General features: G+C 40.5%; 1 protein-coding gene across 1 annotated transcript in view; it reads left to right on the forward strand.

Annotated features, from left to right (window-relative positions):
• The window catches only part of LOC116843254 (26S proteasome non-ATPase regulatory subunit 1), a 56,879-nt gene that overhangs the window by 26,852 nt on the left and 17,204 nt on the right, over window positions 1-12,823 (forward strand). The window lies entirely within an intron of this gene.

A 12,823-nucleotide genomic window follows, 5' to 3' on the forward strand; every position in this document is an offset into this window, starting at 1 on the left:
GAGAGAGAGAGAGAGAGAGAGAGAGAGAGAGAGAGAGAGAGAGAGATTCGGAGTATTTCATATATAAACTGAAATAAAAATAAAAATATCAGTAACGTTTGATTTATCGAGTGGATCTTCCGGGATAGTGATATTTCAAATCCGTGGCGAAGAAATTTAATATCAAGACGATTCGTGTCTTTTATTACTTGGAGAAATTATCGGTTGTGTTGAGTTCCACCTCACGAACCGACTCCGTTCGTCTAATAAAGCTAGGAAAGCTTGGAAAATATTTTTCTTCGACTTCGTGGCGCTCACCGGACGATTAAATTCCAACGTTCAAACAAATGAACCGAGAGTCAGTCGACAATAAAGATTTCGCTATACAGACGTCGTGTTGCGTCGAAACAGCTCTCCGTAATGAGGGGAAGCGCAAATTAGAATGCTAATACCAAATAAAATTCTTCTCTGAAGAAATGCGGAATGCAAAACGCGTTAAGTGAGACGGATGTCAGTAACCAGGAAATTCATATTAATCGACACATTACAGATTATAATAACGTACTTTTGCTGTTGTATAATGTGATGAATACATTATTGTAGAAGAGAAAAGTAGAGATGAGAGCAAGAGTAAATAATGAGAATCCGGGGGCACTTTATAAAATTGTGAGGTTTTCTCCTCGCGAGGCTCTCTCGCCTCTTTCTCGTTCGGGATTATACGAGAACGTGGGTCGAGTGGGCAGGATTCGCCAGGAATTAGGGTAATAAAGCAGCGGCGAATCTGAAGGAAAGTGCGCTACCTGTGATCCATTAATCTCGATTTTAATCAGCGCCCTAATCGTGCCGTCGGCTCGCGTCATATGTAAATTAATTTCGGCAAAACTAGGGATTCCTGGAGACGGGAGGGAAGATTTAGGAATGCGTGAACGGACTCCTGAACGAGATCCCGAAAGTATTCTTTCTCCTCTTCTCCCTCCCTCTTCCTCCCCCTTCTCTCTCTCTCTCTCTCTCTCTCTCTCTCTCTCTTTCTCTATGTGACAAAACGTAAAGACGAGATATGAAAATATCTGTGAAAGAATAAAAAGGAGATTAATTAGATTACTAAAAAGATTCGGAGTTCTTTGGGGAAAATGGGAGGGAACATAATCCAGAGAGTGAGAGAGATAGGGGCGCGATTATTCCGAAGAATTGAGTTTATTAGCGGAGATTACTTCCGGGACGGCTAGTATTTTTAGCAGAGGAACAGGGATTACCACCTAGGAAACTGAAGAAATAAAAGAAAGGAGCGTGCGCGCGCGCGCGAATTAATATCCCCGCGTGACATTTAAATCCCTGGGAGAGGATTAGCGGATTCGTGGAGGATGCAATCCTCCCTCCTTCCCCCCTGATAATCCTCGCTTAGAGTTATACCCACGACTGCTCGGTGTCCGATTTTTAATATTCGCGCTCCCTGGAATTCATCCGCTTCTTCACGTCGCCGCGGTGATTCGCCGTGAATTGACGCACGCGGCGAGTAATCGACTGGTTAACGCGTTAATCTCGTGTAATCGCGGATTAATCATTGTGTTTCTCCATCCCGCGTATCATAGCCCGCCAGCTCTTCTCTTTCTTTGATCTCAGCTGCAACATCGAAACTTGTAATGAAACTCTTGAAGCAATATTATTAATTTTGCGAAACTTTAATTGCAACAGGTATCCAAAAGCAGCGAGCAAAACTCTCGAATTAATCGTAGAGCGAAGTAAATTATTGTGCACGTTGGGAGTATAACTGATGCTCTCTGCTTTTAACGAAACTGGAGGGTCAGATTGCCTGAAAATCGTTTGTTCTTTCACAATTTTTTATGACAAATTGAATGAATATGCGAAAGTATTATTTTGACGTATTTATAAAGAGAAGAAAAATATAATTTTGATGATCAAATACTCAATATAAGTGTATGGTACATGCAGTTAAAATATATTTTGTTTTTCCGTAAACTTGCCGTTATTTATTATAATAGAAATTGAGTAAAAGTTAACAAAATTGCAAATATTTTAGGCCCGATTCCACCAACGTCAATTGAGCCTTGATCTGAGTTCGTCTTTGTTTCAAATAGTTTAAATGCGGTTTAAGGCTTGATCGACGTTGATGAAATCGAGTCTTAATGGAATATTATTAAATTTTCAGTTTTTTTATAGTAAAAAAAAATTAATATTTTAAAATTAAATATTTTCACGAATGTTTGTCAGTAGTTCACAGGATAACGTCAAACTTATGGAAATTTTCTATCTAAAATTCAGCTTAATAGAACCATCGAGAATCAAGATATTACTGCAAAATGACGACCTTGAAAAGAAAAACGAAATATATTTTAACTGCATGTACCACACACTTATATTGTATATTTGATCATTAAAATTATATTTTTCTTCTTCTTATATGTTGTATAAATACACGTCAAAATAATACTTTCGCATATTCATTCAGTTTGTCATAAAAAATTGTGAAAGAACAAGTACGATTTTCAGGCAATCTGACCCTCCAGTCCCTTTAATGCCGTTCAAACGACGCAATTTTTTGTCCCGCGTAGTCTATTTACGTTATACTCGCTGCGAGTGCAGCAGTAATATTCTTTTTACGGAATGTGCATGCGAGCTGCTTTTGCGTCGTAGCGGATAAAAATTACGTGAGAAAACCGCGCAGCGTCTTGCGAAAAGTTAATGGCTGCCGACGCGGTGACGCTCGCTAAAAACCTACGACCATAATTATGAGATATTTTCGAAAAGCAGGCTAGCCGATGGAATCGAAAAGAAATTACCGGGAAGATGCGCCGGGCGACTGCGCTAATGAGCGGCGCTCTTCGTTAACTTCTCATCGTTAATATCATAAAATTTTACACTACCGTCTATTAAAATAAATTGATGATTTCCGACATTTAATTAAGAATAAACGCGGTAAATATTCGCGCGTTTACTCAAACGTTTTTTTTTATCTTTATTTCTGGATGTAGATTGTATCTGTGTGCGCATAATAACGTTTACATCACATTTTTTTCTTCACAAAATAGAGACGTACACAGAAGAAATTTTATGGTGAAAGGTACTGCAGTTACTTTGTTGTTACTTTGTATTCGAGGAATAGATTAACATTCTCTGCGCAGTAATTAATTATTTGTTTAATTAATTATAATAATATACAATTTTAGATATTATTATTAATAATTATTATTTGCACTTATTATTTGTAGTTAATCATATATATATATATATATATATATATATATATATATATATATATATATATATATATGTGTATATACACAATTAGCTATTTAAAAATTTCCTGTTTCTTGCGAAATTTACGTACGTTCTTTAGCAAGATAGACCTTGCTAGTCTATTTTCGTATGTTTCTAAAAACAAAAAAAATTGAAGAATACTTAAATGAAAAATAAAAAGAAAGATCTATAATATTCTCTCAATGTATTCTTACCAGTGTTACACATTAATCGATTAGAATTCTCTTCGACTAAAATAATCAGAAAATCAATAATCCAAATTAATCAATCGTCATGCATAAAATCGCACATAATTTTCGTCGTTTGAAATTGTTAATTAAACTTTGATATGATTGATTGCACACTGATTAATAATGAATTTCATCAATGGATTAAACTATCCGTGATTTCATATGTGACGATTGATTAACTTTGACGTTTGATTTGCTGATTATTTGAGTCAGAGAAAATTTTCAGCGATTGATACCCTGGTATTCACTCGTGAGCTCGCGTTGGTTTCAGAACGGCGACGTCTTACTTTTTTACTTCTAATTAATTCGCTTCTTTAAAGGACAGAGCTCGTTTGGGAACTTAACGTTTGCCAAAGTTGGAACTCCACCCCATTCACGGGGTGACGTCTGAGAAATCTGGAGAGTAGAATTTAGTAACTTTTCCCAGGGCTCGGGACGTGGTTACATTTATTTCTCCGCTGCACCATGTCTTCCATAAATAATGCGCTTTAATACGTCGTATTTTAACGCGGATCCGCTCGTTAATTAAAATGAGTTTATCGTGCGAGCGCGTTGGAAAAACATTTCCCATCCGCTCGCCTCGTCCCGATCTCATCCCAAGTTCGCCCCCTCATTTTCCTGCAATAGATTAACGAGTCCGGAAGCAGTTATGTCACTGTCCGCTAGACGCTAGTCTGATAAATTATTACAGTTCTCTCTTTGCAAAGGGAGCTGCTCTCTGCCGCCGGCTCTCCTCCTCCCACGTGCACTCGTTGCCGTTATTCGGAATGCAATTTTCGATTTTCAAGAGAAGTATTTCATTTACGTGTCCTAAAGATTTTAATAGCGTCGCATCCGCGACGACCGAGATAAATTTGTCATTTGGTTTCGTTGCGGGTTGTGCGACGAGAGGTTTCTCATTTCATATTCTCTTTTATCTTTTCACTACTTCACGTATGACTTTTTGGTGATAGTCATTAAGGCGAATTTGACGATAAACGAAGATCACGAAGTATAAAGGTGAAGAAGCATGAAGAAATTAATTCCTGATAAAAGATCTTTCAAGAGCGTTTCCCAAATTTTCTCGGAAGTAGTCTCGCGCGAAAGAAATCATTCTGTTAATTCCGCACTTACTTCCGCAGCCATCGTTGCGACATGTGTTGTCGTTTTATTTTCACGCTCTGCGTATTCAAACTAACAAATTAATTCAGCTTGATATCGGTTAAAGGACTTAGCTTAACGCGAAATCGATTTCAGACGTTTGCGAGAAGGGCCTTGATTCCAGAGTTGAAACTTTTAATAATTCGTGCATCGGTGGGTCGGCTTTAACGTTCGGTGAACTTTGACGGCAGAACCTTGAATTTGGCCTAAAGGTGGATTCACACCTCGGAGGAAAAGTCGAAAACAGAAAGGCAGAAGCCAGTCACGTAGAAGCCAATCGTGCTGTTAGAAAAGTAGAAACTGTCGATTGCCACCTGACCATCAGCGCGAGTTCTGATTGGCTTCTGCCTGTTTGTTTTTGGTTTTTCTGCCAATGTGTGAATTCACCTTGAGACTTTTAACGGTCGAGCGTTGAAAGGCCGGCAAATTTAATGACAGTTGAATTTTTTACGTTTTTCTCTTTTCTGACCGGATTATCCTAATTCCGGGAATAGAGCTTTTAATAGACGGCCGTTGAAGAGCTGACTAATTTAGTAGTATATCGAAATGTCGAGTTCTCGCCTATTAATTTCTCTATGTACCAAGCTCCACATGTACGCGGCTCTATATGTATGCTAAGGGCGGTATCGCGAGCACCGTATATACCATGTATATCCATCGCGTCGCGGTCTGTGAAATGTATTTCGCAGGCCAGGTGCATCAGGATAGCACCGAGATGCGTGCAACCGCAAAACGCAGGACGTCACACTTGTGTCTCACCCCTCTCCTTCTTCCGTCTCTCTCGCGCTCTCTGTATTCCTCTCCTTCTACCACTCCCCCTCTCATTCCCCCTCTCATTCTATCTCTATCTATTCTGAAGGGAATCATATGTGATATCGAGAATACAGTAATGCAGAAATGATCAAGCTTGCCGTAAATTGTTTTGCATGCGTCAAGTTTTGGAGCTTTTAACAACGAAGAATTTTTTAGACTGATTCTTGTAAATATCAGCGTGAACATAGAATTATGATCTCTTTTTCAATTATATAGAATCATCATTATTAGTTTGGTGCGGGAGATTTGTTGTCCTGTCTCTGTCCAACAAAATAGAAAACGAATTTATCTTATCTAGTGGCATCAATAATTCTCATTAATCTCGAATGAGCAACGTCGAATCTCCTTTTTTCTTTTCTTCGGATATTTGATGAAAGGACTTCCTCTTTTTTCTCTAATATCCAAGAGAACTTCTTACGAGAATTTCACGAATAAATGACACACACATGAAATATCTTTCGCAACATCTTTTTCGCAAATATTTTAACGCAACATCTCACAAACAGTGTACTTTTTATCACTGATAATTCCGACGTATCCGCAAACGGCACAAACAAAAGCAGGCGAAGGGACTGCGAGGAAGATACGTACTTTGCCCATCGCACGCCGCGTTGTCGATCGTCCAATTTTTCTGGCTCACGCAATTATAACGCGCGGAAGTAATCACGACCGGTTCGCGAATGATCGACGGACGCTTCGCGCGCTGAAGAAACCCCAGCGGCCTCGCGGACGCGACATTCGTGTGTATGCATATTCAGTGTCTCATGATGCGCGGCATTGTTATTATTGTTATTATTGTTATTATGCAATTCGCGTGGAGACCGCCTCATTAATGATAAATCGCAATCAACACAGATACGTGCCGCCGACAGGGAGCAGGAGGAAATCCGTGTTTTTGGCGCAACGTACGTCCAAGGGGAACGTTTGCGTGTGCAACGTGGAGATATCTCGCGTTAATTCCGAAATTCCCCCGTCGATTTCGCGCGACCGACCTGCCGGCTACCCTTCGAGTAGATCGTTGAGGCTCCGTTAATCGGGCTCGCGCTTGTTCGGGCAGTTAATTAACGTCAGCACGAACAAGTTCGGACGCCCGCTTCCGCCGCTTCTTCGCGCCTCTCACTCAACGGCCACCTCGTTCGATTTGTCTTTTCGCTGTTTGCGAAACACTCGACGACATGCTCTCTGGTCGGCCATTCTCGCGAAATAAGGCGAGGAAGTTTCGTTTCCGCGCGACGTCATTAAGTCACTTCTCCCGGCCAGCTTGGTATCCACGTCGATACCTTGTCTGCAGACCCTTCGCCCGATTAAGCTCGAGAAGAGAATCGCGAGCAAGATCGCGTGAAGAATACATCTTCCTCCTTCGATCCCCAGACGAAATTTTAGTCCTACTTTCAACCTGAATCTTTTAACATCTATATATTCTTAAGGGTCTGTATATGCTTATAGTACACATGGGAACTAAAGTTCTACTTAGCATTTCTAAGTGGCAGAAAAAGCACAGTGTGCAAAGAAAGGTTTGGTTGAATTAATCAAGTATTTGGTGAAATATGAATATGAAGCAGAATTTCGGTTGAAGTTACTAGAGTTCTATCCACGTTGACAAGATTTTGGTTTGGTTAATAAAATTTCTGGTTGACCAAAACTTTTACGGGGTAAAACTAAGGATATCACTTGTCTTTGTCGCTTGTCCATGTGTTTAAATGGTACTCTTTATGCTGTATGGTACAAATTCTACGAATCTCTTTTAATCATAGTATTCGTTCCGCAGACCATAACAGAGAGAGAAGCAATATTTCTTTGGTGGAGGCAACTATATATGAGGATATACTTTACTGAACATTGAAACTGTGAAAACTGTATCGCTGGGCATACTTTTAATGCGATATCACTTTAACTTGAAATCATATAAATTTCTTCTTTAACCACAGAGAATGTGGATGTAGCAACCATAGTAGTTTTCTCCGGGTGCAACTGTTCAAGTCAAATTTTTGTTAACCTTGTTAACAAAATTCCCGTAACTTCAATCGGAATTCTGGAGTTCATTCTTAACCTCACCAGATATATTCGGTTGATCCAAGCAAATCTTTCTTTCCGTGCAAATCTTTCTTCCATTTTACTCCTAGGCTCCAAAGAGGATGTCACGGCAAAGTTAGCTGATTGAATAGAAGCAACAGTGATCGATACAGGCTTTTATTGAACTTTGGCGAGAAAACCTCTTCAGAACCTCTTCAAGTGGCATTTTGTGCGTTTTCTGCCAATTTGAGGCGCTAAGTAGGACTTTTGTGTGTATCACAGATACACTGATCTTTCAATACAGATGTTAGAAAGTTCAGATCAAAAGCAGAGTTAAAATTTCGATCATACTTGCGTATTAATTGACTCGCGATTCCGATCGACCTACCGCGACCTGATTATTGATTCTTTTGCTGTGAGTAAGTGAGCGTCTCGTTTAAGGGTTAATGGAGAATTCAGCCCCACGGGGCTTGCGACGATTAGTCTTTCCCTTCGACGGGAGACACGAACTAATTGTGCAGATTGCCAATTACGCCAATTCCGCGGGAGACCTCGCATTACCGCTTCAAGCCGCTGCTTGCTGAAGAAATTAGCGCGGACGAGAGCTGGACGAATGTATGAACGGTATCGGAAGACGCGCCGCGGCATCGCCGAGTATACAAAGTGTATAGCCGAATGTGTGTGTATATGAACGCGAAATACCGAACTTCGAAATATCGATTTTCCTACGCGGCTGACACGCGTGTATGTATGTATGTGTGTGTGTGCATGTTCGCGGTTATCATTTAATATTCATTCGCAATTTGTTTCATTTTAATTTCATATTGTGTATGCATTTCGCGATACGGATTGATTAACATACAAAATACTATGTTAATAAATATTTTATAGCCTCGTTTAACTTAAATATTAAATGTACATAATGTGTCGCGCGCACATTGCGTTTATATTTCAGGCTCCCGCGGCCTGCATATCCGCCGTTAACGATCTTGGTAATTAGGTTCTTCAAGTTTGGCGCGCGGCACGCGACGGGGGGACGAGCGCGTCCTCGGAATCCTGTGAGGATCCAATCGCGAGTCTTATCGAGGGAACGTAGCTTGCGCGCCGCGTTAATGAGTGAGCATAGTTAATGTCGTTCCGGCTGCAGCGTCAGATAGGGGAGGATTTCGTCGAGTTTGCGAACTCGAGCGTATATCCAGATGTCGCGAGCTCGCGAGGCCGCTTAATCTCGATCGATTTTGGTAAAGTTCACACACTGACGAGAGATAACGCACGTGCCGCACACGCGAGCGCGTTAAGTTTAATTATATCAATAACGGTTTAATTATATTAATAATAGCTGCCAGAGAGACACTAATCGTGGCTTTTCCCAGATTCGAGAGATATATTGCATCTCATTATCATTCATATTACGAAAATTTCTCTGCGCGGCTCTTATTGGCCGAAATTAATTCCTGTCGGTTGAATATCTGACAGCCTCTATACAGTTTCGTTCGGAAATTTCTTTCCCGAGGGATTTCCCCTCCCTCCCCCTCGAACTAATTTTTTATTAACATTACACACTTTTTACGAATATTTTTTCGCGCGATTTTTATTGGCCAAAATTAATTTCTGTTGGTTGCATTCCTGAGAATATACAGTTTCGTTTATCTCGAAAATTTCTCTTCTGAGGAATTTCTCCCTCGAGCTAGTTTTTATCAGCGCATTACATATCTTTTATGAAAATTTCCTTGCATAGTTTTTATAGACTAAAATTAATTCTTGTTGGTCGGATATCTGAAAGTATACGTTTAGCTTAAAAATTTCTCTCCCGAGGAATTTCTCTTTCGAGCTATTTGTTATTAGCATTATACATCTTTTACTTCTTTGCGCAGCTCTTATTGGTCGAAATTAATTCTTGTTGGTTGAATACCTAAGAGTATACAGTTTAGTTCGCAAATTTCCTGTCTGAGGAATTTCTCCTCCTCGAGCTATCTTTTATTGGCATTACACATCGAAACGAGAATTCCGAGGTCAAAATTCACGGTAGGTAAAAGGGGAGAAATCACCGAGTTCGCCGATGAATTATTCGTGTGTTGGCATTGCCAAAAGAAAATCACCGTTTATTGATCGAGAATTAATCGACAATGTAAATTGCGGCGTCGCGCGACCCGTTCGGCTCATTCTTTCCCCGGCGACAATTGGCGGGAATGAGGAGGGGAGGCAGGGAGGAAGGGATGAAATGTAGCTTTCTGTTTGGTGGGTAACGTTTAAATGTGTTCCACGGGTCGCATTGCTACAAGCCGCGCGAACGATGGAAAACTAAATAATTAGCGGAACGACGGTGAATGTCGGTCGGACGATTAACGTGGCGTTGACGTCCACAATTGATTTTCTGATTGGGTGGCCGGGGCAGCCGATGGGGTCGCGTTCACGTCGTCCCGTGTTGGTGTCCATCATTCGTCCGTACTTACGATATACTACTCCGACGCGTCGATACAGCGCGACGCGCGGGGACCGTGTGCGGCCACGCTTGCGCGAAATGCCGAAATCGGCCTCTTTATTTTCGTGCGGACAAAGGACGACAGGTCGTGCCGATGCGATTCGGCAAACACGTCCGGCGTATTCCGCGACCGCGTCCCCAGCGTCCCAGTGAGATCGCATGTACAGGACGCGATCTGCAATTTCAGGGCTGCGCGATATGATCGCGCGATTGTGCCGTGTCATTGTACAGTTCGTGTGCCGGCGCGTCTTCGTTCGACATTGACGTTATCGTACGGTCGTATCGGAATCTGCGCGGTTGCGTGGCCTGAATACAATCGTGGGGACCCCGATGGACCGATACGCGTAAACTTCACAGCAACTTTGAGTTCATTAAATATCACGAAGTTCAGCAACGTTAAATCAGTCCTTTACGACTGATTAGATCATATGGTTGTCACCCTGTTTTTCTAGTGGAATTTCATTTCGAGAAATTTAGAGAGAAATTCGACTATTTCAGAGAAAAGTTATTTAACCTCTTGACTGTCAATGATAGAAATATCTGCAAAAAGTAAATTGATAAAAAATGACGGAAATATCCACACATTTAAAAAAAAAATACTTATACAATTAGAACGAGATACTATATTTTTATTTTTGGGATCGCTGAATTCAAATGTGAGATCAAAATTGTGAAATCCAAAATAACGGATTTCATATGGTAAACTGAAAATTAAAAAATCATTGGATTTATATAAAAATTGAAATTTTAGAGTTTTTTAAACCCCTGATTCTAAATTCAAAATAAACATTCTCGAATTCAAAATGGCAAATTCAATATGATGGGCAAAAAATTTAAAATATTATTCAATTTGCACAAAAATTAATTTTGAGGAGTTTTAATTATTTTTCGTTGTTATATTGGATTACTCTAATAAAAAAATTTTAATTTTGAACTCAAAGATAGCAGCTTCAAGAATACAAACGAATCGAACAATATTTATATGTCTGTCTACATTGAATCTAACATTCTGAATTTTGAAATTTTGATCTAAAATTCAAATTTAGCAATTCAGAAAACCCTCCGAAAGTAACTTTTTTATAATTCTATTAATTATTTTATCAAAAGCTTTTGACCCATACAAGCATTTTTTTCGTCCAACAATCAAGAGGTTAATTGGATTTATTGCAGACTGAATATGGATTATTGTAACCATTTTTTCTTATTTTGGGTATTGGACGATGCAAAATGGAAAAATTTACTCTTGGTATCGATCATGTATCTTTCTTCTAGCGTAAACTCGTGGGAAGTGAAAAGTTTCACGTGAAAATTTTCACACTTTCATTCTTTGAGATATTACACGATCGCTAAAGTCGTCGAGTTCACGTGAAACTTTTCATGTTTCCGTTTTTAGGAAAAACTTACATGCTCGCTATCCCGTGCGAACGAGAAAATTATTCGAGCGCGACACCGGCTGTCATTCTGTTTTTTGAGTGGAATTCCACTCAAAAAAACTCAAAGATTTTCGAATAATTTATTTATTTAGAGGAAGATTGTTCAATTGGATTGAGATTCCGGATCGTGCGATACATCTCACACAGTAGTACCATTAATTATTTCGGGCAATGTAACGTATCATCTTACTCCATTTACTTCTGCGATTGTCAGACCGGAATATTGTGCGGCGCAACAGTATCCAGAATTCGCGATTGCAACCGGGATTAGTCGCGGCACCATCGCATAATCAGAATTCACAGTCGCTATGCTCCGTACGTCTTCGTGTCGCTCGTATTCTCGTTGTGAGGTCCGCGTAAACTGTAAGCACTCCGCAACTTCCGTATGCTGAAGTGCGGTCACTTTGTAAATCTCCTCAGCGTGGATTTCTCTGTGGATTTTGTGGGAAAAATTCTTATCGCTTCGAAAATTATCACAGGGAAAGAAGAAGGGGGAAAAGAACATTCAGCAGAGAGGGAGTAGTAAAACACAACGTCCGACGCGTCCCGCGTCAAAGGTAATCAGAGGATAATGCGAAGAAACTGATCGTGTCTCTTTAATTATTGCGCGGCGAGTTTTACATGCCATTTTGTCGCAGGAGCAATGAGAGGACAGAGGGTTTCCGCCTTCGAAGTATCTGCTCTCTCCTTTTTGTCTCTTTTCGTACACATGTCGACGACACCGCGATTACGCCATGAACCGTCCTTCGATCGCCTCGCCTCGTCCTGTCAAACACCAATCCTTTCTTCGTCTTCCGACGATCCTGTCAGCGGTAATTTCAGGTTGGGCGCGCCTACACACTTTCGCGTTTAGATGAGCACCGTTTTGAGTTGCAAACAGCTGATTACTTACGCTATTTGTACATTCACGCACCTACACACTCACACATACGCGCACGCACACACGTATGCGCGCGTTTTACACTCTTAACCGTTAATTAGCTAAACGCACGTCATCGTGCGTCGTCGTAGCCGCTGCCGCCGCCGCTCCGTTCTTATATACAAATTTCTCCGAGCGTGGGGTTTAATTAAGGAAATTCAATTGGGAATTTAATTAGTCGGCGTGTTAATTTATCGGGTGATTGCGGTTACACGAAGCGTGCTAGAGGTACTATGTTACAGTTCTTTTTTTCTCCTTAGACTACTAGTTCGGATTGTTTGCTCGCGTTTTCGAGTCCTCGCGCGATCAGGCGACTCGGAAAGTTCACATCAATTAACTTGTGCGAAACATTCGAGAGGCGATGCGTCGCTAAAGAAAATCGCGTTTTCGCAAAATTCCGCAATTACTACAATTATTAAAAATAACAAAAGAGAATTATATTCGAGGAACCGAAGTTTCATCGTAATAAAATATCTCTCGAGTTATATAAAAATTGTTATTAAACAAGAAAGCGAGAGAGAGAGAGAGAGAGAGAGAG

The sequence above is a fragment of the Odontomachus brunneus genome, unplaced genomic scaffold, assembly GCF_010583005.1.
Source record: "Odontomachus brunneus isolate Ranch 3 - 2012 unplaced genomic scaffold, Obru_v1 Obru_scaffold_031, whole genome shotgun sequence".
In the NCBI taxonomy this organism is placed as follows: Eukaryota; Metazoa; Arthropoda; class Insecta; order Hymenoptera; family Formicidae; genus Odontomachus; species Odontomachus brunneus.